The sequence below is a fragment of the Meriones unguiculatus genome, chromosome 9 (assembly GCF_030254825.1).
Source record: "Meriones unguiculatus strain TT.TT164.6M chromosome 9, Bangor_MerUng_6.1, whole genome shotgun sequence".
Classification (NCBI taxonomy): domain Eukaryota; kingdom Metazoa; phylum Chordata; class Mammalia; order Rodentia; family Muridae; genus Meriones; species Meriones unguiculatus.
In genome coordinates this window covers 100319901-100336935 of record NC_083357.1, presented here as the reverse complement: position 1 = coordinate 100336935, position 17035 = coordinate 100319901, and positions in this window count along the sequence as shown.

The window sequence follows — 17035 nt, the reverse complement described above, 5'->3', positions numbered from 1 at the left end:
AGGAATTCATGAAATTTGCAGGCAAATGGATGGAACTAGAAAAGATCATCCTGAGTGAGGTAACCCAGAACCAGAAAAACAGGCATAGTATGTACTCACTTATAAGTGTGTATTAGCCATATAATATAGGATAACCATAAGGACCCTAGGCAGCATGATTAATTCTCATTCAGAATGGCAAACAGGATAGACACCAGAATGGGTGGAAAAGAGGTAAGGACAGAAGCCTACCATAGATGTCTTCTGAAAGGCTCCACCCATCAGGGCATCAAAGCTGATGCAGAGACTCACAGCCAAACTTTTGGCAGTGTGCAGGGAGTCTTAGGGAAGAAGGGGTAGGGACAGAAGGACGTGGAGGGGATAGAATCTCCACAAGGAGACTAACATAGCCAAAAATTCTGGGCCTAAGGGGTCATGCAGAGACTAATGCACCAACCAAAGACCATGCATGGAAAGGATGTAGACCCTTGCTCAGATGTAGCTCATAGGCAGCTCAAGCTCCATGTGGATCTCTGAGTAGGGACTGTCTCGGACATGAACTCAGTTGCCTGCTCTTTGATCACTTCCCCCTGGGGGGTACAGCCTTGCCAGGCCACAGAGGCAAAGGATCCAGGCAGTCCTGATGAAACTTGATAAGCTAGGGTCAGATGGCAAGGAAGGAGGACTCCCCCTTTCAGTGAACTAGGGGAAGGGGACATGGAGAGAAGATGGAGAGCAGGTGGGACTGGGAGGAGATAAGGGATGGAGCTTCCATCAGGACATAAAATTAATAAAGTTTTGGGTTTGTTTTGGAGACTAGAAGGGACAAAGAGATCGAAGTTTTTGGATAGAGTGCTGGAAAATGTCTTCCAGATATTACAGTCATTGACCTATAAAACAACTGCCTCTCTGGTTACCTGCACAGTCCTGTACAAACTTGGACCTGCCACTATTTCAACATATACAAAGGAGGGGCTCATGCAGCTTCAACACTCAGTAAGGGGCTGTGGGCAGTTCACGTGAAGGCACGAGGTTATTGTGTAACTCAAATACTGATTTCCTGCATCCCTGACACTTTGAGCTAAGTAACCCTTGTTCTTTTAATTAGTAGCCCATGTCAAGTATTTCATCATAATAATAAAAATGTAATACAGCCCTGAGTCTTTTCGGAAGTCTTTGACGCCTCATCAATTCTCGGATGTTGAAAGTGGATGCTGACAACAGCCTGAAGCTGCATGGAAACTGCCATCTGCTAATGCTGGCTTAATTACTGTGATGGTTTAAATGAGATTTTTTTTTTCCGCTCTAAGACTTGGGCATTTCAACAGTTCATCCAGATTTGGCACTGTTTGGGGAGGCTTAGGAGGTGTGGCCTTGCTGGGTGAAGTGTACTATAGGTGGCAGTCATTGGAGTTTCAAAAGCCACATCATTCTGAGTTAGCTCTTTTTTTCTGTTAATGTTTCAAGATTTGAGCTCTCAGCTTCTAGCTACAGCCTCCATGTCTGTAGCCTATTGTCCCTGCCATTAGAGACCTCTGCATCCATAAGCACCAAATAACCTTTCTCTTCCTGTGTCTCTCAAAGTGATGGCACGTTTTAATTGTTTATTATTGATGCACACACAATGCAGAAATGAATAAATTTAGCCTGCTCAGTCTATTTTTGTTGTTTGTATCATATAATTTCAGGATTGACCACTCTATATTGACTAAATCATTAGGGATCCTATCCCTGGGAGATGTTTTCTTAATCTCTGAGCAGTCATTAGTGAGGTTTCCCTTCTGCATTAGGATTTCTATTGATTTTTGTCATGGTTCAGATCTTATTTAACAGCCAATTTTAGGAGACAATCTCAAAGCAGACTTCCTGGTCCTCTAGCTCGGTAGTTCTCAACCTTCCTAATTCTGTGACCTCCAAACAAAAAAAAATTATTTTCATCGCTATTTCAAAACTGTGATTTTGCTACCGTTATAAATCATGGTATCTTTATATATACTGGATATTAGCCCTCTGTCAGATAAAGGGTTGGTGAAGATTCTTTCCCAATCTGTAGGCATTCATTTTGTTTTGATGACAGTGTCCTTTGCTTTACAGAACCTTTTCAGTTTCATGAGGTCCCATTTATTGATTGTTGCTCTTAGAGCCTGTGCTGTTGGCGTTCTGTTCAGGAAGTTGTCTCCTGTACCAATGAGTTCTAGGGTCTTCCCCACTTTTTTTTCTAGCCGATTTAATGCGTCTGGTTTTATGTTGAGGTCTTTAATCCACTTGGACTTTAGTTTTGTGCAGGGTGATAAGTATGGATCTATTTTCATTTTTCTACATGTAGACATCCAGTTAGACCAGCACCATTTGTTGAAGATGCTATCTTTTTTTCCATTGTATGGGTTTGGCATCTTTGTCAAAGATCAGGTGTCCATAAGTATGTGGGTTTATTTCTGGGTCTTCTGATTGGTTCCATTGATCCACCATTCTGTTTCTATGCCAGTACCATGCAGTTTTTATAACTGTTGCTCTACAGTACAGCTTGAGATCAGGGATGGAGATACCTTCTGAAGATCTTTTATTGTAGAGGATTGTTTTAGCAATTCTGGGTTTCTTGTTATTCCATATGAAGTTGAGAATTTTTCTTTCAAGGTCTAAAGAACTATGTTGGTACTTTGATGGGAATTGCATTGAATCTGTAGATTGCTTTTGGTAAGATGGCCATTTTTACTATGTTAATCCTGCCAAGCTATGAGCATGGGAGATCTTTCCATCTTCTGATATCTTCTTCTAATTCTTTCTTCAGAGACTTGACATTTTTTTCATACAAGTCTTTGACTTGGTTGGTTAGGGTTACACCAAGGTACTTTACATCATTTGTGGCTATTGTGAAGGGTGTTGTTTCCCTAATTTCTTTCTCAGCCCTTTTGTCTTTGGTGTACAGGAGGGACACTGATTTTTTTTTTTTGAGTTAATTTTGTGTCCTGCCACTTTGCTGAAGGTGTTTATCAGCTGTAGGAGTTCCCTGTTATAGTTTTCAGGGTCACTCAGGTATACTATCATATCATCTGAAAATAGTGATAATTTGACTTCTTCCTTTCCAATTTGTATCCCCTTGATCTCCTTTAGTTGTCTTATTGCTTTAGCTAGGACTTCAAGTACTATGTTGAAGAGATGTGGAGAGAGTGGGCAGCCTTGCCTTGTCCCTGATTTCAGTGGGATTGATTTATGGCCAATTGTTGGGCAGAGTGCATGGAATCTTATCAAAGAAGTGGGAAATAGTAAGATCTGGAGAGGACAGAAGCTCCACAAGGAGAGCAACAGAACCAGAAAATTTTAACACAGGAGTCTTTCCAGAGTGTCATACTCCAACCAAGTACCAGGCATAAAGATAACCTAGAACCCCTGCACAGATGTAGCCCATGGCAGCTCAGTGTCCATGTGGCTTCCATGGTAATGGGAAGAAGGACTGCCTCTGACATGAACTGATTGGCCTGATCTTTGATCACCTCCCCCTGAAGGGGGAGCAGCCTTACCAGGCCACAGAAGATGACAATGCAGCCACTCCTGATGATATCTGATAGACTAAGATCAGAAGGAAGGAGAGGGGGACCTCCCCTATCAGTGGACTTAGGAAAGGGCAGGCTTGAAGAAGGGGGAGGGAAGGTGGGATTGGGAGGGGAGGAGGGAGGGATTTATGGGGAGATACAAAGTGAATAAAGTATAATTAATAAAAGTTAAAATAAAAGATTTATGGTACAAAACAGCTGTTAAAATATCTGTCAAGGCAATAAACTGCCATTCCAAGAAAAAAAAATCATGGTATCTATACCTGTATTTTCTGATGGTGTTAGGCAGCCCCTGTGGACAGTTGGGAGCTGCTTTTACAGCTCTCACAATCTTTCCACCTCCTCTTCTACTGTGGTCCCTGAACCTTAGGTCGTACTTGTTGAAAGGAACAAAAACACCTCTACACAAGGGTACAATGTGAAATTAGAGATTTTGGCTGGTAGAGCGAGGCTTTTGCTTAAATTGAACCTCAGGCTGGTTGTGCAAACTTTGGGACTATTAATTGTCTACTTTAAACATTGGTTTATTTAGCTATAGTATAAAGGTAGTAATGTTAACTATACTAACATCATGAGCTTGTTATGAGGACATAGGAAATGATTGATTACTTCATACTTAGCTAATAGGCATTTGCAGAGTATTAAAGCTCAAAGCTGCAGAATACACAATAAATACTAGCTATGCTGTACCTTACAGTAAGATTGATATCCCAGGAAAACAACCATTACTAGCTGAGTTGAAATTCTATGTTTTAAGTTTTTCATATGACACCCTAGTATATTCTAAGCAAAATATAACTATTTTGTGATTATCCTATATATTTTAGCATAAAATACAAAATATGCATAATCCAAATGATACCACTTACACATTTAACTATGTATGTGTGTATTCATGTATATATATGAACATTGTATTTCTTCTCATGTATTACAGTAAATTACAGTAAATCATTATAGAATCTGAAGATGTTTTACAAGATATTTTTTGTCTTTTGATTACTGCTTGATTTGTACCAAAGAAACGGAATTGAGTTTACTCAGCGTGAGTCTTGAAAACAGTTTCTAACTGAAATCCATTAAAAAAAAAGTTTCTAACGTATGACTTGCAGTTTTGTGTGTGTGTGTGTGTGTGTGTGATAATATGTCAGTGTTCTCACTCGGCTCACACCCTACTATACTTTGTTAAGAATGTGGTATTTTAATGAAAAAGCAGATAGAGAGTTGACACATTTGTAAAGCAGCATTCATAAGGCACCTGCCTCACACGTGACAAGGCTGCTCACTGTGAACGCCACAGAATGCTGCATCAGTCTGCATGTCCCAACTGAGGTCTTTACTCCACTAGAACACGCAGAGCTCATTGCATTTAACGTGGATGCTCAAGAGGGCTCTTCTCCTCGTACCTGTCAAACCTATGTCTCCAGATCTCTGAACTCCAAAAAGGAGTTCACTGACAAAAATGTTCAGGAAGGATGAAAACACATTTCTCCTAAATATAAATAAAAAAAACCAAACAAACAACAATATATTCATCATAAGAAACTTGCTAGCAAGAGAGACAAGTTACCCCTGGGATAGGTTTGGTTGAGTTTACCTTAGTTGATGATGCAGTCAGTGCTCTGTGACACTCAGAAAAGGTGCTGAAGTCGAGGTCTCTGCATCAGTGTGAATAAACTGATTCCAGCAGCCAAGTAATCTGGATGAATGCTGTTGGCTGCTGATTAGCCTGTGAAGATTGTTTTTGTGTGTGCGACCAAAGCACCAACTGTTCTAACTGTATATGTTTGTGGTAAAAGTCAAGTAGTAGGGAATTGTTTGGATTAATCTTCAGATGAATGATAAATGTAAATGTCAGTAACTTTGTCTGTCTGGTCACAGTGAAAGTCTGCTGTATTTCAATCTGAATTTTTAAGTTACAGCCCCTCCCTCTTCACCAAATGTGAAAACTGCTAATACCGTTACATTTTATTTAATTAGTTATTTGATTGTTTCTTTGTTTGTTTGCTTATTTTTGGTTTTTTGAGACAGGGTTTCTCTGTGTATCCTTGGCTGTCCTAGATTCACTTTGTAGGCCAGGCTGTCCTTGAACTCACAGAGATCTGCCTGCCTCTGCCTCCCTGAGTGCTGGGATAAAAGGCCTTTGTCACAATCCCCGGCTCATTCTTATAATTTTTAAGGCTATCTCAACATCAGTAGATTTCATTCTCATAGCTTTGTTTTCAAAGTGGTATGTGCTAGAGCTCTTTAGATATAAACAATGGTTGTACCCTATGTACATTGTCAGCCTCCTGCAATCGACATGCAGGGCACAGATACTACATACGGGCAGTCCCCACAGAGGTCAGCTGTAGCTTTCAAATCTCAGCATTGTCACTGACTGCGGAATTCTCCTAGGCCTCAATAACCCATTCCCTTCCTTTCTGCAAAACAAGAGATTTTGAGAATTACACAAAAAATACTTTCAATTTGAGTTTGTAAAACTGTAAGGTAAAGCTGTGACCTTGCGTTGGTCTTTTTTTTTCCTGTTGGTCTTTTAATACCAGTTTTTTGTTTATAAATGAGTTTATTTGCTCCAGGCCTCAGATACTTCGCTGTTCTTATTATACAGAGGAGAAGAAAAACCTTTCTGCCCCTTTTTAGTTTTAACAAAGACAAGAAAAATGTTTGCTCTGTGGGAACTGCCAAGAATAAAAATACAGCAATGAAATACTGCGCTTTAACTGCACTTCGGACCAAAAGGACCTAAGAGGCATTTATAGAGCATTCCAGCTCAAAGTAGCAGAATACACATTCTTCACAAACATTCATGGCACATCCTCCAAGAAAGATCATATATAAGGCAAAAAAAAAAAAAGTCTTAAAAAAAACATCAAAAGATTCAAATCATATCAACTATCTTTTCTCACCACAATGACATGGAGTTACAAATCACAAAAGAAAATTTTGAGGATTCACAAATACATAGAGATTAAACATTCTACTGTGGAAGCTACAGATTAGTGAATAAACCAAAGGAGAACTTGGCACCTATCTTCTCATTCTTTACAAGTCCCCATGCAATATTTCATATTTCATTTCATAGCTCAGTGTCACTCCTGTTCTTTTTTAAATTTTTACAAATATTTTAAATATTTTTTAAGAAAATCAAAACACAATGACATCGCTTCTTCCTTTCCTTTTCTCACTCCAATACCTCTCATACATGCTGTCTCTCTTTAAAATCATAGCCTCCTTCTCTGTAATTGCTATTGTTACATATATCATAGTCCATTTAATGTTACTTATATGCATATAATTTCAGGGCTGACCAGTTAAGGGACTCATCCCCGGGAAAACTCTTTCTTACCACTCCGTAGTTGCATGTAGTTCTTTGCTGAGCCATGGCACTTCATGAGATATGTCCTTTGCATCTGGGTATTTGGGCAGCCCTATTATTGAGGTATCATAAGTGAAGCTTCCCTCCCATTTTTTAGGAGACACAATTTCACAGCTGCTTTCCTGGTCATCTGGTTCTTACACTTTCTCTAGACCTCTTCTTCCACGTCACATGAGCCTTAGGTACAGAAGTTGTGTGTAGATGTATGAATTGGGGCTAAGTAACCCCATAATCACCTGACCACATTATAAACATCTATTCTTCTACCCACAGATAAATGAGCTCTCACCCATAAAGAAACTTCTCTTTACAACAAAAGACCATTCCTGAAAACTACAACTGTTCAAAATTCAGAGAACAAATCACTCCTGTTTTAATCACTTGTAAAAGACTACAATGTTTATTCATATAAGAAGTCTTTTATTTTAAAAGTTTCTTTTCCCAGTGACTTCTTCATTCATTAATAGAATACTAGGGTATAGATGGTGCTTTGAGATGTAATCTAATATCCCATCACTTTGATTTATTTCATAATTCTAGGGTGACAAGATAGTTTCTTTGACTTACTCTTTTAGACTATTTTGCCATTATAAAATACTAAAGAGTATATTGTACCAAACAATGGTGTCCTTAGTACAGAGAGCAACCAGATGACCTAATATGTCTTTTCAGTGTCTAACTTCTATGATATATTACAGTATGGAATCTCTTTGTATAATAGTTCTTTATGTGAAGAAATGAATATATCATCTAATTCTTCATTCCCTTGCTTTTTAACCACAATACAGCCTCTCATTAAGCTACACATTAAAATTAGAAAGTACATGAACATCTTTCAATGTGTTCTGTACTCTTCTGGTCACAAGGTAGAATTTAATATTAATGGACTCTGCTTTCTTGTAACTGTTTTATTGTGTAGAGGAACTCATTTACCAACAACACATGTTCTTCTTCTGGCTTGCATTTCTTTATCTTCTCAAGAATTCATACAAATGAAAACATCTCTAAAAAACACTCAATCATCTGATGATTTCAGTTCATTTCTCATAATACATGAAGAAGGTACTCTCTTTTTTTAAACTCTAAGGGTTTAGTAATACATACTACTTTATATATTCAAAGGCATTCTTAATTTAATTACAATAGAATAATTAGAAACTCGATATAACTTTACCAGTTTGGGTGGATTTTTTCTTGCTCACAGTTATTAATAGTTTTCATGTTGTTTAATAAATTATCACATGAGTATGCATGTGGTTTTATGCACACATGTGCCCATGTATGTGTGCATGTGCACACACAGAGGCCAAAGCATGACACTTTATGGCATGGTGTGCCACACTTCACCTTATTTACTTGAGAGCAGGTGTCTTACCAAACCTGCATCTTGCCAGTCTTCAGTTGACTAGCGGGCCAGCAAGTTACGTAATGCTCCTGTGTCTTCCTGCTCCATGCCTCTGGTTTCTTTGTGGTCCTGGGGGCCGCACTCAAGTCTTCATGTTTCCCATCAAATTCTGTGACCCACTGAGCAAACTCCTCTCCAACACAGTTAGTTCTTAATCCATTTTTTAAAACTGCATTTATGCTCTTACATTGTCATTCCATGTACTAATAGAAAGAAACAAAATTCCATTTATTATTAAATAATATGGCAGATCTTTGAAGAGATTCCATTTGTCTTTTAAGCACCAAGTAAGAGACATGTCCATCATAAAATCTGGTCCCTGACAATCCCTGACAGATGGTGACATGATTTGAAATATAGCCATGAATATTAGTTTATTGGACGGGTCCATCAAAATCATAAAATGATGACTGTGTCATACATGATTAAAATGCAAAAATATTTCTATAGACTTTAAATTTTGGAACATTTTCGTGTTCACAGAAAATTGAGCAACTGAGAGTGCAGAGGTTCTGTTCATGAGTTTCCTAGTAATTGAGATTTGTTCTGTCAAAAATGTAAAAGTCAAGGTACATTTCTCTTTTTTCATTTAACTTTTTATTGATGGTGAATTCCACATCATGCACCCCAGCCCTACTCATCTTCCTTTCTTTTCATATCTTCCCTTTGCCTTTACAACCTCCTGAAGAAGAAGAAGAAGAAGAAGAAGAAGAAGAAGAAGAAGAAGAAGAAGAAGAAGAAGAAGATCTCATAATGGAAGCTGCAGTGTGTCACAATGTGTCCCACAGTAAACCCTTTTGTCCACACTTCTTTCCTTGTAAATATTCATTGCAATGAGTCTTTTCTCTGGTTCCAAGCTTTTGGCTTCTGCGACACTAACAGTACTGAATCCTCACTGGGCCTCCTCTCATATATCCTACTGTTGACCTTTGTCCTAGAAATTTTTCAGTTTTGGATCCATAGAACCAGCCCTTTCATGCACTCCAGCAGTTCACAGATGGGGTTGAAGTTGGGGAGGGCCAACTCAAAGCCCTGGATCTAGGCCTGGGTGGTAGCTGAGCTGGTCACCCTGCTACTCTTCCACACTCACACCATGAGGGTGAGCTCTCCAGCACTGCTCCAGAAAGCTCACTCAATACATCAGGCAAGCGACAAAGCTACTCTCCTGCTTTCATGCTCTCAAGGCCAGCTCTGTCACGCTGCCCAGGTGAAGTGCAGGGCCCTCTTTCCCAAGAACTTCATCAGGGAAGGGGTTGAACTAGCTTTCCTCCTCTCACACACTCTGGGCTGCCTCACCTGTATCCCCTGCAACCAGGGCCAGCTCTGCTCTGCTGCTCAAGTGAGGCACGGGGCTTGCTTTTCTGAGTCCTGCAGCCATTGAGGGGCAGGTAAAGCTCTCCCACTCTCATAAACTCAGGGCCAACTGTCTCATCTGCCACAGTGGTGAGGGATAAGAGTGAGAGGGGATCTGTCCTTTGCCCACACCACTAGGGCCAAATTTACTGTGCTTGTGGGAGAGGTGTGGTGCCCTCTCTCCCAAAGTGCTGAAGCTGGTGAGGGACAAGGCCGGCTCTCCTCCTTACATGCCTCATATATCAGCTGGCCCCAGGAAACAGCCCAGACCAGGGACATCTACCTGGCCTTTGATGGTAACATATTCCTGCTGCTGCAGGGTTGTGAGTAAGACACGGCCCTCAGCTGCAGCATGGGCCAGGACCTCAGCATGGCTTCAGGTGGCCTGCTGGCTACTCATCATCAGGCTGCTCCTCACTACCCTTGAGTCTCCAGTTCTGCCTCTCTTTATTGTGCACACATCCTTCTGCTTCTCTTTCTCTTCCATTTTTCCACCACTTACTTCCTCACGTTAGTGGTGCTTGAGGCCTCAGAGTGTATGGGGTCATCTGAGGAATGCCATGCCCAACTGGTGCCATGTGGCACCTAGCAGCCATTGTCTCAGGCTTGCTCTACCCACCTGGGCCTTGTGGATCAGGGATGGAGGTCTGCCCTGCTGGGTCCCTAACACATGGAAAGTGGGGTCTCTACTCCATTATCTGGGACATTTATCTTTGACAAGTCTCTCCTTCTTCTTGGGGATGTCCCAGATTAAAATTCTTATTACCATAATCTTACCCTCTCTGCTCCCTTTGTCTCAACTCCTTCCTGGTGCTTCCTTGTCTCCCCCTAGTTAAATCAAGAGCAGGTAAACAGTTTAAACTGTCCTATAACCCCTAAGTAAATAGAAGTCATCAAAAGTCTCCCAACCAAAAAAAGCCAGGAACAGATGGGTTTAGCACAGATTTCTACCAGACATTCAATGAAGAGCTAATACCAACACTCCTCAAACTACTCCACAAAATAGAAACTGAAGGAACAGTGCAAACTCATTCTATGAAGTCACAGTCACTCTGATACCTAAACCACACAAAGACTCAAAAAAGAAAGAGTATTTCAGACCAATTTCACTCATAAATATCAATGAAAAAATACTCAATAAAATGCTCACAAACCAAATCCAAGAACACATCAAATACAGCATCTACCATGATCAAGTAGGCTTCAGCCCAGGAATATAGGGGTGGTTTAACACACAAAAATCCATCAGCACAATCCACCATACAAACAAACTCAAAGAAAAAAAAACCCACAAGATCATCTCATTAGATACTGAAAAAGCATTTGACAAAATCCAAGACCCCTTCATGATGAAAGTCTTGGAGAGATCAAAGGTACAAGGCACATACCCAAACATAATAAAGGTTATATACAGCAAGCCTATAGCCAACATCAAGTTAAATGGAGAAAAACTCAAAGAAATTCCATTGCAATCAGGAACAAGACAAGGCTGCCCACTCTCTCCCTATCTCATCAATATAATACTTGAAGTTCTAGCTAGAGCAATAAGACAGCTAAAGGAGATCAAGGGGATACAAACTTGGAAGGAAGAAGTCAAAGTATCACTATTTGCAAATGATATAATAGTATACACAAGTGACCCCAAAAATTCCACCAGAGAACTCCTACAGCTGATAAACAGCTTGACCAAAGTGGCTGGATACAGGATTAGCTCAAAAAAAAATTAGTAGCCCTCCTGTACACAAACAACAAATGTGCTGGAAAAAAAAATCAGGGAAACTACACCTTTCACAATAGCCACCAATAATATAAAGTACCTTGGTGTGACTTTAACCAAGCAAGTGAAAGACCTGTATGACAAGAATGTCAAGTCTCTGAAGAAAGAAACTGAAGAAGATATCAGAAGATGGAAAGATCTCCCATGCTCATGGATTGGTAGGATTAATATAGAAAATGGCCATCTTGCCAAAAGCAATCTACATATTCAATGCAATTCCCATAAAAATACCAACATAATTCTTTACAGACCTTGAAAGGACAATTCTCAACCTCATATGGAAAAACAAAAAACCCAGAAATGCTATCCTGTACAACTATCCTGTATAACAACAGATTATCTGGCAGTATCTCCATCCCTGACTTCAAGCTGTACTACAGAGCAAAAACTGCATGGTAATGGCATAGAAATACACTGGTTAATCAATGGAATAGAAGACCTAGAAATAAGCCTACATACTTATAGACACTTGATTTTTGACAAAGGAGTCAAAATGATACAATGGAAAAAAGACAGCATCTTAAAAAACTGGTGCTGGTCTAACTGGATGCCTACATGCAGAAAAATGCAAAGAGATCCATATTCATCTCCTTGCATAACACTCAAATCCAAGTGGATCAAAACCTCAATATAACACCAGATACACTAAATTTATTAGAATAGAAAGTGGGGAAGAGCCTAGAACTCGTTGGAACAGGAGAAAACTACCTGAACAGAACACCAACAGATCAGGCTCTAAGATCAACAATTACTAAATGGGACCTCTTGAAACTGAAAAGCTTCTGTAAGGCAAAGGACACTGTAAATAGACTGTCAATAGAATGAAATGACATTCTAAAATTGGGAAAAGATCCTCACCAATGCTACATCTGACAAAGGGCTAATATCCAAAATATATAATGAATTCAAGAAATCAAACACCAATAAACAAAATAACCCAATTAAAAAATAAGACACAGAACTAAACAGAGAATTTTTTTTTTAACAGAGGAATCTTGAACAGCTGAGAAGCACTTACAAAAGTATTCAGCTTTCTTAGTCATCAGGGAAATGCAAATCAAAACAACTCTGAGATTTCACCTTATATCTGTCAGAATGGCTAAAATAAAAAACTCAAGTGACAACACATATTGGCAAGGGTGTGGAGAAAGGCGAATGCTCCTTCATTGCTGGTGTGAGTGTAAACTTGCACAACCACTTTGGAAATCAATCTGGTGCTTTCTCACAAAATTGGGAAAAGCTTTACCTCAAGACCCAGCTATAGCACTCTCAGGTATATAACCAAAAAGCACTGTACCAATCAAGGCATTTGTTCAAGTATGTTCATAGCAGCTATATTTATAATAGCCAGACTCTGGAAACAAACTACATATCCTTCAACTGCAGAATGGATAGAGAAACTGGCATGTTTACACAATGGAGTATCACTCAGCTATTTAAAAAAAAGAAATCTTGAAATCTGTAGGCAAATATGTGGAATTTAAAAGGATCATTCTCTGTGAGAGAGCCCAGGCCCAGAAAGACACACATAGTATAAGGAGATTTTAGCCATATAATACAGGATAAGCATACTATAGGGCACAGAGCCAAATAAGATAAATAACAAGGAGGATCTAAGGGAGGGTGCATAAATCTCACCTGGAAGGGAAGACAGCATAGACAAACATAGTGACTGAAGAGAGGGAGCAAGGTAAGAGAGGGGATGTAGGCATTAAATAAGTAGAGATCAGACTTGGGGAGGGAGAGGGAGGAGGGACAGAAGGTCTATAGAGAAAACAGAAACTGAGTGTGGGGACATCTCTGTGACATGCTGGATACCTAAGTCAGGGTAGGCACCTGGAAGGATATGAGAGAGATCCTAGCAGAGACTCCTAGTAGCAGAGGCCATAGAGACTGAAGAGGACACCGTCTAACTAGACTAGTCTCCCAGTAGAGGGAGGGGGACACCAACCCACCCACAGAAACTCTGACCCCAAATTAACCTGCCTATAAAATGTGCAGGGATAAAGATAGAGCAGAGATTGGGGGAATACCCAACTAATGCTTGGCCCAACAACAACTCACCTTATGGGAGAGTGCCAACCCCTGACACTATGAATCCCTGACACTCTGACACCCCAACCCCTGACACTCTGCTAAGCTTGCAGATGGGAGTCTACCAGAGCTGTCCTCTGATAGACTCTATCCAGCAGCTCCTCAAAACAGATGCTGAAACTCACGGCCAAACATTGGACAATATGGAGGGAGTCTTGTGCAAAAGTGGAAGGAATGAATCTGGAGGTAACAGAAACTCCACAAGAGGACCAACAGAGCCCAGAGGGGCTTGCTGAGATGGAACTAGCAACCGAGGACCATGCATGAACTAGACCTAGGCCCCCTATAAAGATGTAGCTGATGGGCAGCTTAGGCTTCATATGGGTCTTCTAGTAAGGGAAGTGGAAAATTTGTCAGACAAGGACTCACTTGCTAGCTTTTTGATCACTTTCCCCTGGTGTGACAGCCTTGCCAGGCCACAGCGGAAGAGGACACTCTCAGACCTAATGCAACTTGAAGAGCTGGGGTGGATGGGAAAGGGAGCTCCTCTTTTCTGAGGAACAGGTGAGTGGGAAGAGGGAAAGGAAGGAGGGTAGAATTGGTGGTGGTGGTGGGGATGGGACTACAACCGAGATGTAAAGTGAATAAAAAATAAATAAATTAAAAAATTATTGTGAGCTTCAGAGAGTTATGAGACTTTGATCCATGTGTCACGGGTCAAATGGACTCAAGATAAGTACTCCCGTCAATCAACAGCTTAAAGTTCCTTGCCTGCCTATTCCTGAGGGTGGGATCTCTTTCTCTTCCCTTGGTCTCAGGACTCCTCCCCTTCTCCAACTGCCAGGACTCATGTGCCTAGAAGTTTCAAGTATATACTGAATATAACAATTTTCCTCTAACTTCCTTAACTACTGTATGTCCGTCCCAATAAACTTCCAGTTCACGGAAGACTACAAACTGTTTGCAGCAGTCCAGTCCCCGGTGTTCCTTTGCAACCTGAATCCTCAATTGCTCCAAAGCTCCTGTGCTTCAGGAGCACCAATATTGTCTCAGAACCTGGGAAACAAGAGAAATAGATGCTCCCCAGCCTGTACTCTCTTCCTTTGTCCATTACTCCCACCATTCTGTCTGCCCTGACAATGAGGCCCCAATTTCAGCAGGAAGTAGTAATAGAAGAGATTACATCTCCCCTTATCATCAACAATAGGGTGGAATGTTAGGACTCAAAGAAACCTGGGACAAGTCTCACTAAATTCCTGTGGTTCTGCTCACTCCCCCCAGTCTCTGATTACTTTTGTACTCAACCAGTTTGGCCTTGAACCCTCATGGTCTCATTCTTCCTCACTTGGTATCATTTTTCTACTGTAAAAGTTCTCTTGGTCTGCTCCCTTTGCCTCACTTTACTCTCTCATTCCCACTTCTCATGGCCCTATTTAGTCTGCTGGCCATTTCAGATTGGACCCTTACAGATTCCTCAGGCTGTTCTCTCCCTCATATCTACAAGAAGCCCCTCTTTTCCTTTTTTGTAGCAATCATGTTGTCATTTTCATTCATTGTTAAAATACTATTTCTCACTAAGCATGTTATAAATGCCCTCGAATCCACTTTCAGTTTTAGGCAAATTTGATAGCTAATAACCTAAGAAAAATGGTATTTATCCAATTCAAATGATTAAGCAGCATTAAAATAATATCTGTAGATACAGTGGGTCAAAGCTTAACATTAAAGCCCCGCTGGATGACGAAAGGACACCAGTAAAGCAACAAAGACCCAGAACATTACAGAAATGCATGAGAGCCATACCCTACAGTTTCCAAAAAGTGTTAACAAACTTCAACTCAGTGAAGCGTGAGCAAAAATTTGAGCAAAGAGTGATCAGTCACCATTGGCCTCTGAGGCTGGCTTTTACCACTTACGCAGCCGGGGTTTCATGGGGAAACACAGCCAATGTGAGTTGTCCAAATGCTTGCTATCTGGCTGTGTCAGAAGGTGGGAGGCCTTGCAAAGATGTCAATGTTCCTCGTATAATCACATGTTGCATTTACACAGAGACTTGCCATCTGTTACGACCCTTTCATCTTGCTTTTCTTTAGAAATTACAAAACCCTTTCCATTAAAAAATAAAAAACTTTCTTTTAATTTGCTTACACTAAAAACAGTATTGGAACTAGAAATCTGGGAATATTTTCATTGTCCTTAAAAGCTTCCTGGCCTACATTTAGCTTTTGGGTATTCATCACCCCACCCCACTCCCAATAAAGACTGTTCTGCTTCTCAGCATTGAACTCTTTGGTTAGCACAATGCCTGGAGTTTACATTTCCCTCCCTTGAAGCCTACGACCCATCTCAGAAATATTAAGGAGATAAGAGGCCTTATGAAAGCTCTTAAGATACTTTACATTTGGAGCAAACAATGGGCTATTTACTTGGCTTATCTTAGGATGGGTGTTCCCTCAGTTCATTAAGGAGGAACCAGCATAGAGGAAATTTACACAAGGGACTGGGCCCCACAAATCTCCTAGGAAGTAGCTAGACCTTTGGGGTACCAGCCCTTGTGACCTCAGCCAGGCCAGCCAGACGCCAAACAGAAGATATCGTTTCACGTAAACCCTTTCTCTTTATGTTGAAGCCGAGTGTTTTATAACTGGAACAAGAGACATGCCGGCCAGTTAGGTATTGTTAAGACTTCCATATCATGAAAGTCTTCGGTATGAAAATAACCGAAGATTACACAAATAAGAAAACAATTTTATTTTGGGGGAGCTACAACAATATGGTAATAAGCCACTATCAATGGCATTTCTCAGTGACTTGGGGTAGGGAAAAAAAAACAATAGTGATAAAAAAGTCTTTAGATACATGGTTTTGGGAAGGGAAATGTAGAAGTGGGCCAGTTGCAAACAGAGCACCCATATGATTAGCCTGAGGAACACATTTGGTTTTTGCAGTTTCTCTTGAGTTAAAAGCACAAGCTAAAACTAAGGAAGTTTATGGTTATTGAGCAAGACCTGAAGGAGGCTAGCTGCTGCAGAGGTTGCCATGCAACTTCCTGGGATGGTTCTTGTCTAGTTCTGGGGTCAAAGTTCTACTTATTATGTGGTCATACTGCCTCTCATGTGGTTTTTCGTCTTCATTTATAAATCATTCTAGAAAGAAATAGTATCTAGGAAACTTAGGAGAAATAACCATAATATAGTAGTGCCTAGATATTAAAGCTAGAACGATTTTATATTTTAAAGGAAAACCTTGGTTTTCTAGCCCAAGTCATGTTCTTGAAAGAAACTTTAGAAAATAACATAAAAGAGATTCACTCAGAAAAATTGTGTGATTAGGAGCAAGAAACAAAGACTGCCCCAGTGGTATCTGGTTTTGTTGATCCAGTTTTAAAATGGTGTTATAAAAGGCTAAGTCATTTGGCAAGCAATCTTTCAACCAGTTACTGAAAAATAAACAATCCCTCAGAACAGACAAGCAGACAAGCAATAGGATGAGCCAAGCAGGACTTAAAAGTTGTTGTGAAGATAGTGAAAAATGTAGATAAAATAGCTGTCTTGTAA